The 10,191-nt window shown below is 39.4% G+C and overlaps 1 long non-coding RNA gene across 1 annotated transcript; it reads left to right on the top strand.

The window, feature by feature from the left end:
• The first annotated feature begins 1,701 nt into the window (after positions 1-1,701).
• LOC124878502 lies at positions 1,702-1,975 on the top strand. Its single transcript, XR_007040799.1, has 2 exons — positions 1,702-1,843; positions 1,929-1,975. It is a non-coding gene; the product is annotated as an uncharacterized LOC124878502 (long non-coding RNA).
• The last annotated feature ends 8,216 nt before the right edge of the window (positions 1,976-10,191 follow it).

Below are 10,191 nucleotides of genomic sequence, written 5' to 3'. Positions count from 1 at the left end.
TTTCAGTCAATGTAGTAACAAAAACTGATCTCTAAATGCACTGTAAAAAAAACACAACTTCCTTTTTTGGGATGAAAAACTATTTTCAGTTGTGAAAACCTGAGTGTGACATATTAGGGACAATATCTTAAGTCAGTCCAGTAAAGCAAGGTAGTTGTAATCTTTAACATTATTTAGTGAGTGGTCAGTACTTATATCTGTAAGTTGTAGGTCATTGCAAAGGGGGAATTTTGAGCTAACTTTTGTATTTTTGTTGTAAAATGCGAGTAAACTAACTTTTGGAGTTGACTTTTGAATTAGAGACTGAGTGTAATGTTCAGTTTTAACAATAACAATACTGCTAAAGAAATGCAGCCAAACAAAAATTCCTTGTACTTTCTGTATAATGATAGTAAAGCTTCCTATTTATTTAAGTTACTACAACTCTTTGTTAAATTAGCAGTAGTTTGTATTTCTAATTGTTAGATGGTGGCCCGAATAACATTTTCCAGTGGCAGTCTGGTAAGATGAGGCCTAATCACATAAGTCCATTAGTTTTAATGGGCCTTAAGTCTGAACACCATCATTAAGTCTCCCATCATGTAATGCGTCTAAAGCATGCATTATGATGTGCCAGCATTTTGCATAGTGTGTGTATTGTGATAAGGAGTGTGGAATTCACATGGTACTTTACTTTTCCATATTTAAGAATCAAGTCACTCAGTTTAATCCTCGCTCAATGCCCTCAAGTTATAAAAAAACAGTTGAAAGATTCAGAAAATTGGTTGGGTTGCCATTAATTGGAGCCACCTTGAGCATTCAATGTGTGGAAATGAGCGAATAGGTGCAGACAGAGTACCTGCATAGTGTACAATATCATTAAGTGATATAAATGGGTCGTTGCATTTGAGTAGCACTTGCATACATTTTACACCAGTGGCGTATATGTGGAGTAGGTATGGCGTCTCAAAGTTGTGACGATCATGTCACAACTTCAATGCCAGTCCTCCAGTCTGACATACTATAGTTGCGGATCACATTGTGTTTGCTGCCCTGTTCAAATGTGTAAGATGGCGATCCTTGTGCGATATTTACAAGGTGTGGTATATCTTTGCAAGGGAAATACTCTATGGTGTAATAGGGTTATTAGTTATAAAAAAAAATATCTACACGAACAATACTAGTGGGTTAACAAAGCTCTCCAAACTTTGCTCAACATTGGTTTTACTTACATTGACACTCTAGTGTTCAGTCACTCTGGCACAGTCTACACATAAAACAAAGAAGTCTTAAAGCGTCTGAGTTGAAGCATTTGGTGCCTGATTTTATAATAGGGGTCCCTTCAATCAATTTAGTTGCTTCAACACATTCCCGCTAGTTGGTAAGCTGGATATCAGTTTTTATTGTCACACAGTGTCTTGCTTTGCATTTTTCTACCTTTTTTGAAAGGTATATGTTTTCTGTATTCTTTACTATACTCACCTGTCCTGGATTCTGCTGATGAGTGCAGCCGGCATTTAAGCTCTGGGTTGTGATCCATTCCTCGCTGGATTATTCAGTGACACTGGTACTGAATAAGACAGCTGACAATTCTCCCTGGAGATCTTCTCGAGTAACCTTGTGTTTTGTGTTTCTGAAGGACACTTTGTGGAGTCTGGAACTCACCTGTTGCTGGAGCTTAAGGACCTGTGGATGTGGACTCACTCTCCTGGAAACTCTCACCCGAAGATCAACAATCCTCCGTCCTGCCACTCTCACTCTCCCTCGCGGACCTGGAACACAAACTTACCTCGAAGACGGAATCACTTTCCTCCTGGATATTCTTTGCCTCCTCCTCCGAAGCTTACCTCTCTCCCAAGAGCCTGTAAGAACGACAAATACATTCTCCTCTTCATTCTCACCCATTCTCCTGTGGATTACTCAAGTAACGTCATCCTATTCCCTTACAGGACGAATCTACTTCCACCCTTTGTAAATAAACTTCACTTAAACTTTTCATCGGTCTCTGCCTCAATGTTCTGGTTTTGCCTGTACTTGAGTACTCCTCCTGTTACAACTCAACATTATTTTATTCTGTTCTGGGTTTTTTCTGCATGACTGCATGGTAAAATCCCATTCAGACCAAAGGAATGCTTCAATATTGTTCTGGTGTCTGAGTCTGTACACAGAGACTTTGCTTTAAAAAAGGACAGCAGCTGGTATGTAATCACACAAAAAAGTAAAGCTGTTTTGGTGTAAGCCCTTACAAATTGGAGGCCTTTTGAAAAACCACCGTAGAGGAGTGACAAAGAAGAGATGTTACACCTCCTCCGCCAGCAACTCTCTTCCCCTTCCCCCATTGTTCAGTCTCAGACATCAAGGTCGGACCGTGTTTCCAATGAAGCTCTGTACCACCCAACTCCCATCCACTCCACACAACAACACACACCCACACAGGTTGATGAATGCCTGCTGCTGTGTCCAGCTTCTCACTGTGACATCATTAATACAACATTCTGTCCACAGTGACATTGTTAGCAAGTGCCAGGGTGCAGACTCCTCTCTAATGATCCTCTAAATTTGACAGGCTTGACGTGCTGTCATGCGGTTGTCTTGTGCTGGTGTGTGCGTGAGCATCTATGTGTTGAGCAGAGTAGCCTGTGCATACAGTGGCACCTGATTTACTCAACGGGCCGCTGTTCACAGGGTGCAAGCAAATATGCTCCAGAGATGACTCCCTGTCTTTTTTTTAGAGCAATTAGGATCACAATTTCTGTCTCATCCAGAGACATATCCTCACACAAACACACATCCACAGACTGGGCTGATCCCTTCCACCTCCCCCACTTCGATGACCTACACTGAGCTAAAGATGGATTGCAAATAATTAGGCAGATAATTCCCCAGGCTGGGGAGAAAGATCAATGACTGATCTTAAAGCCAGGTTTAGTGTGTTTTTAACACAGTGGAGAGGACTGAAAGTTGAAGGAGCAAATTTATAGATAAAGCTTTGTTGTTTAAAGTTGCCTTACAATACGATGCATATGCTGTCAGAACTTGAGGCAATGTTCTAAACAAAAGTTCTCCAAACGAAGCTGGAAAAAAGCAGCAGTGTTGTCAGCAAAGTGAAAATGGAAGAAAGTAATCATAAAAGACAACATTTCCAAGACTGAATGTTTCATCCTGTGTCTTTGTTTAGCCCAACATCTGTCGAAACAGACTTCCTTTTTTTTTGCTTGGCAGTGGGAAGAGATTAAAAAAACGCAAAGAGATGTAGAAGAGAGGAGAGAGTATGGCAGGTCAGGCTGCACCTGCTAAGCAACGGATATATAATGTCGCTAAAGCTTCGTCTCCCTCCTCCTGTCTCTCGCTCTGACACACAGACAGGCTCACAAATCTCTTGACAAAGACTCGATCAGAGCCTCCTGCTCTTTGTTCAACTTCCTGCAAAGCTGCATCTCTCTTGTGCTCCTGCTGCTCTCCTTCTGTGCTCCTCCTCTTCCCTCCTTCTTCAGACAAAGGTGAGCACATGCCAGACTGAAAATCAGAGCAGAGCTTGGAGGATGCATATAATTGGCACGTAGACACACAGGAATACAAAGACAGACATGCACAATAAGACGTCTTTCATGCCAGCTAGACACTAAAACCTTCACATTTGACCCAATCATATTTATCTGCAAGCAGAAACAAAGGTTGCTCCTGCTATTTAAGGCCTTTTTAATTTTTAAAGCATTTACTTATTTTACTGCAGATTATCAAGAGTAATTGCAAAACTTGCAGCAGACAGAGAGGATGATAATGAAGAGGAAGAAGAAGGGAAGTATGTCATGCATTTGTATTCAGGCCCTTTACTCTGATGCTCCTGAATAAAAATCAATTGCAAACAACTGTCCATACAGGTTACCTGATTAGAGTCCACCTGTTTACAATTTAATCTTAGTATACATCCAGCTGTTTTGTAAAGGCTTCAAATGTTTGTTAGAGAATAGTAGTGAACAAACAGCACCATAAAGACGAAACACTACAGCAGACAGATCACATAGAAAGTTGTGGAGAAGTTTAAATCACAGTCAGTTACAAAACAATATGACCTACTTTGAAGATTCTTACGGAGCACCTTTCAGTCCATCATCTGAAAAAAAGTGTGGCACAAATGCCAACCTACCAAAATGTCACCTGTCCATTTAACTGACAGGCTGGCCAAGGAGTGCAATGATCAGAGAAGGAGCCAAGAGCCCCACTGCAACTCTGAAGGAGCCACAGAGATCCACAGATCAGATGGGAAAATCTGTTAACAGAAAATCTAGTAGTTCTTTGTTCCAAAAACGTAGACTTTATTGAAGAGTGACATGAAAAGCCTACACTAAAAGAAAACCATGTAAAAATCTCATTTGCAATTTGCCACTTTACAGCCCTCCGTGTAGGAGGCACAGCATACATGTGGAAGAAGGCGCTCTTGGTCAGGTTAGACAAGGGGTCAGCAGCTCCACTGCTCGAGTGCCACTGTCCTGCAAATTTTGTATGCATCCCTGCTCCAACACACCTGAATCAAACATACCACTCCATGGTATGTCAGCAAGTTTATAGCCTTCCATTTGATTGTTTTTGTTTTGTACCCAAATCTAACAGAGTCTGATGTAAAACGTCAGACTGATGTTTACAAGCTTTTCATCAAATCTGATTGAGCTTTTTTTGGAAAAAAAATAATTTCAGCCTCTAAATATAGAAAGCTGGGGAAGACAACCCAAAAGACTTACAGCTGTAATTGCAGCAAGAGGTAGGTTGATTGATTGATTGATTGTTTTTTTTTTTTTTTTCATTTGTACAGGGAGAGTGCACAACAATACATTGACCTAAAATAGGAAATATGCATGGTGCCAGGTTATAGCAAAAGATGCTAATTTCCACCTGTAGTCCCTTGACTGGTTGATGTTAATCATACCACACAATCGTAACAGACCTCGCCCCTCAGTTACACCAGTTATTAAAGACTTCCAGGGATTTATCATTTCTCTATCACACGCTTGCACCTATACAATAAACATACCTATTTGTTCATACACACATACACTTTCGCACTCTTACATACTTTCCAAAAGAACCAATTATACTTTTATTTACACACATTCATCACTAATGAGTGCAGACCTGCTTTGATAAAATCCATTTCTTTGTCAAATGTGCAAACACGTTATAATCTCAGTTAGTAATGTATTCCACTGATTCATGGCAACAATAGAGAAGGCAGATTTAGCAAAAGATGTCTTACATTTTGGAATGCTGCACTCTCCTCTAGTCTGCAACCAATGACTCAAGGGGGGCTGAATACACATGCACAGCACACTTTTTGGATATATATATTTTAATTTGAAAACCAAGTATTATTTTCCTTCCACCTGAAAATGCTGCACTACTTTTTGATATTCACAGAAATCCCAGTAAAGCACATTGAAATTTGTGGTTGTAATGTGAAAGTGTACATTTTTTTTCCTACAAGTCGTTTGTAGAGCATATTATTGAGGATTATTAAAATACATGGAACAGACCCAAATGAAGGAACAGCCTAAAAAAGGAGGAGGAGAAGAGCATAATAAGAGAAATGTATTACACACACGAGGGGCAGCTGTGGATTCAACGTTGTAAGAGGTAGGCAATCACAGGTTGAAGCCTTTAGTCATCAGATACATCTCCATATGAAAAGGAGCTCTGTGGGCCTTTAAACACCATGCATGCATTTCTAATGTAACTCAAACACAGTCCTGTGAATTCATCTCATTTTCAGAAGCAGCTGCTCAGGGTACAAGAGATAATCAGTCTGAATTTGACCTGTCCTCCAACCACCTGCCACGCAACATATTGACCATCAGAAATAAAACAGTTATTTTTTTTTTTTTTTTTTATTGAGCCATTTCATACACACAAGGAGCTGTGATAGTGGGGTGCCCATCCTTGTAATTACACAATAAAGTAAGATTAAGTAGTGTCACTGTGACTTCTGCGTTTGCTTCTCACAGAATACCTCCAGCCCTACCTGAATAACAGAGCAAGTGAATTCCAAGCTGCGCAGACCGGTGTGCTTGTTGGTGGAACGAAGCTTACAGTAAAAGCTGGCATCTGACTGACAACGCAAGTCACAAAACATAAAATATGTTAGGTTAAGTTTAATGATTTGTTTAGTTTGGAGGCATGGATGTGTGTGCATTTGTCTGTGCGTGTTTATTTTGAGGCATAAGGGGCATTGATATTGAAACAGGGCTGGGTGGGAGGATGAATTCAGACACAATTAATGGGCCAACTTAGTTATTTGTGGGCAAACTTATTGACAGAGTCAGTTCTCAATCTGCTGCAAGAATGCAGAAGTTGGCCAGAAACTACATAAAGACAACTTGAGGGGTTGTTCAGGATGTTACTTCCTCTGTCCAAAAGTAGCACTTTCCTACAGCTTACAGGTGCACCTCAGTAAATTAGAATGCTAAAAAGTTTTTGTTTGTTTTGAGTAGTTTAATTCAGAGAGATGTAACTTTGAAGATTATGACTTTTGGTTAAGCAAAACTCCTCGTTTTATTCCTTTGATTAGTACATTACTTTGATTAGTACATTACTTTAGATGAATAAAAAAAATATGTATCAATACAGAAATGTTATGCTTTGCTGACTTGGCATTTTTCCCAGCAGGCAGTCATTGACACCTTTCACAAGCCACAAAATGACATTACTGAAGATGCTGGCTGTTCACAGTCAAGCACATTAATGGAAGCTTAGTGGAAGAAATAATTTTGGTAAAAGAAAAGTGCATACAACAGGGGTAAATTCAGTTCTGACATGATTGTAAAAATAAGCCCTGTTAGTCAGGTATTGAAGAGTTGTTGGAGGATCCAAACACCGCCAGGAACCATGGAGTTGCATTTTAAGGTGATTTATCAAGGTAGACCATAAAAGTCCCGGAAGAGCAGTAGACAAGAAAGCAACTGAAAAATCACTAGGGAGGAACACATGGGGAATAACAGGCTTGTCAACGAAAAGCAGGCTGGATGATGGAATAATCTAAAAAAAAGCTATCTCAATAGAGACGTTTATAAATGGTAGGAGGTGAATAATAGAATGCCACACAGGTCATCAACAGAATCTATAGAAGCTGTGTGGCGACATAAATCAGTGCTACTATGGGAGAACAAAAATAAACACAGAATGAATACACCGGAGTCTTGCAACGCAAATATAACAATAAACACCAAGACAATTAGCGGCAAAAATTCCACAAGAATGAAAACCCAAATGGCAGCTAAAAGATTCAAGAGTTTGTGGGCGGGAGTTTGTGATTTAGGATCCACCATCCAGACTTATCCAGGATATGTGCTACAACTGTCACATTCCTTGTGTTAAGCCACTCCTAAGTCAGAGGATATCAAAAACTTCTTACTTGGGAAAAACTGTACTGGACTGTATTTCAGTGGTCCAAAGTCCTCTTTTCACATGAAAGTAAATTTAGTGTTTTATTTGCCTTATCTGCTGGTGTTGGTCCACAGGGTTGTGCCAAGGTCAAAGTGAGTGCAGTCGCCTACCTAAGAGCATTTTTGATTCCCTCTATTGACAAGATTTATAGGGATGCTGATTTAATTTTGAAGCATGGCATGGTACCTGTCCACACTGCCAAAGGTACCAATAACTACTTTAATGACAATCATATCACTATGCTGGATTGGTGAGAAAACTACCCTGACCTAAACACCATAGAGAATCTAGAGTATTGTTAAGAGGAAGGTCAGACATAACAGAGCGAACAATGCAAGCAAGCTGAACCCGGGCTTAAAGCAAAATGGGTTCCCTCAACAGAGCCACAGTAAAATACATCACTCTTTGTGCAACAAATCTATATAATACAGGACATTCTCATTCTTAATTGAATTAGTGAAATAAAATAACATTTTGGATTATATTGTATTTTAAAGACATGTACCTGTGCAAATACACCTCCATCAAAATGTTGCGGGGGAGAACAAGTCTGTCTGCAACAAACAGAGTACAGCTACAGCAGGCAAATTATCATAAACTGTTTCCTGGGGAGTTTTATTTTACTCTGCTTATAAGATATGTCGACCTGAAACATTTTCTCCAAAGTAACATAGCTGAGATTAAACCATTACAGTAGTATCTCTGCAAACTCTATCAGACTTCATGGAGAAAATAGCTATGTCAGTAGCAGAGTTCACCGACAACTGTGTGCAACCAAAAGTAGTAACAACACGCTGTGACAAAAATGAGAAACAACACCATTATGCCTTCTCAGCAGAACACAGAGCGCCATAATGGAATAATCTGCTAAACACATTAACTAAACATTACACTGTCACATGATGGTTGATGTACTATTAACAACTGGTACTGTTACTGAGCTGCAGGGGTGGAGTGATCATCTATAGGATTGTTGCTTGTGCAGATGTAACATTCCTCATGGGTTTCTAAATACGTACACCTGCATGCTCTGCACTGCACTTTATTGTCTGCTCGTGTTTTTTCCTGTTTCTCTTTATAAACAGATCTGACAGGAGAACAGAACACGACAGTCTGGTAAATCCAGTTACCCTCCATCCACAGAGGAAATGACCCAGCTCAGGCCATCTGTGATTGGAAGTGTGTGCATGTGTTTGTGTTTTTGAAGAGAATACTTTTGCCATGCTCATGTTTTATTCATGAGAACAAAGAGAATTTCTGGAATAAAAGCCTTTTTTAAGCAAAGGAGAGCCCAGTGATGTAAAGCAGGAGAAGGAAACAGTGAGGCAAAAAGTATGACTTCACTTGTTTTTTTGCTATTTTATCTCCCTCCCCTCCATCTTTCACTTTGTCCTTTGTTTCCATTCAGAGGCTTTCAAACAGAGGAAGCCAACATAAGGGACTGAAAGAGTCCTTGTAGAGAAGAGAAGAGCAGTGGAGGAAAGTGTAGCACACTCAGGAAAACTTGAGGAGAATAAAAAGGAACGGAAATAAAAGGATAAGATAGAATATTGTGGCGTAAGGAAGTAAAGGAATAGAAAAGATAGGAAAGGAAAGGAATATAGGAAATGTATTACTATATACAAAATAAGAAAGGAATAAAAGAAAAGGAAAACAATATGATCAAAAAAGAAAGCCATAAAAGGAAAGGAAAAGGAAAGAAAGTTGTGCAAATATTAATATGCAAAGATAAAAGACAGTAGTTGCAAACAAACCAGGTCTAACCACAGCCACAGATTCATTTTTCATTCGTGGGCAGCGGCTTTAACATTAATAATGTCATGGACCAATGAGCAATGATGCCATTTTCTTAAAACGAACGTTATTTTAAAGTTTATCTTGTGGCCTTTCTGAGCTCCTTTTTTGAAAAAGTGCAATTAATTAAAATCTCATTAAATTTGCAGCAGCTGATTTTTTTCATCTCTGTAATGGAATTTTTAATTGCAATAATTGGTCCCAAGTGATTGCTCCAGGGCATATGCTTGTGATAAAAGTTCTTATTAACGCTTTTTCCACACCGGAAAACACTCAGTGATCAGATGCACAATCATGTTCAATTACGGCTAAGACCAAAATATGTTCTAAAGCAATTTTAACTTCAAATTTGTCTGAGTTTAATCTTTAAAGTTAGTGATTATGACTCTTGTAATATTTTCACTGTAAAAAATCTGAACAAAGCTTTTAGATGTACTGTATTACCAAAAGTATTTGTAGTCCATCTTCCAACAAACATTAAATTTAGTGAGATCCCTTTCCTAATCTGTCGGGTTTAATATGATGTCAGTCCACCCATTGCAGCTACAAAAGCTTCAACTCCTCTAGGAAGGCTTTCCACCAAGGTTAGAAGTGTTTTCATTGGAATTTAAAATTCTTGCCTCAAAGTTGGAAACATACTGTAACTGCCCAAAATGTCAATATTTGCTGTAGCATTAAAAGTTTCTTTATCTGGGACTAAGGGGCCAAGCCCAACCGCTGAAAAACAGGCCCACACCATTATACTCTCTGTACCAAACATTACACTTGACACAGTTCACTCAGGCAAGTGCTGTTCTCCTGGCAACTGCCAAACCCAGACTTGTCCATTGGAGTGCCAGATAGAGAGGCATGATTCATCGCTCCAGATAACATGTCTCCACAGCCCTAGAGTCCAGTGGTGGCCTGTTTTACACCACTGCATTGGATGCTTTGCATTGCACTTGGTGATGTAAGGCTTGTTTGCAACTACTCGGTTATGAAATC

This window comes from Girardinichthys multiradiatus, chromosome 12 (assembly GCF_021462225.1).
Source record: "Girardinichthys multiradiatus isolate DD_20200921_A chromosome 12, DD_fGirMul_XY1, whole genome shotgun sequence".
Lineage (NCBI taxonomy): Eukaryota > Metazoa > Chordata > Actinopteri > Cyprinodontiformes > Goodeidae > Girardinichthys > Girardinichthys multiradiatus.
This window is presented reverse-complemented; position numbering and strand designations above follow the sequence as displayed.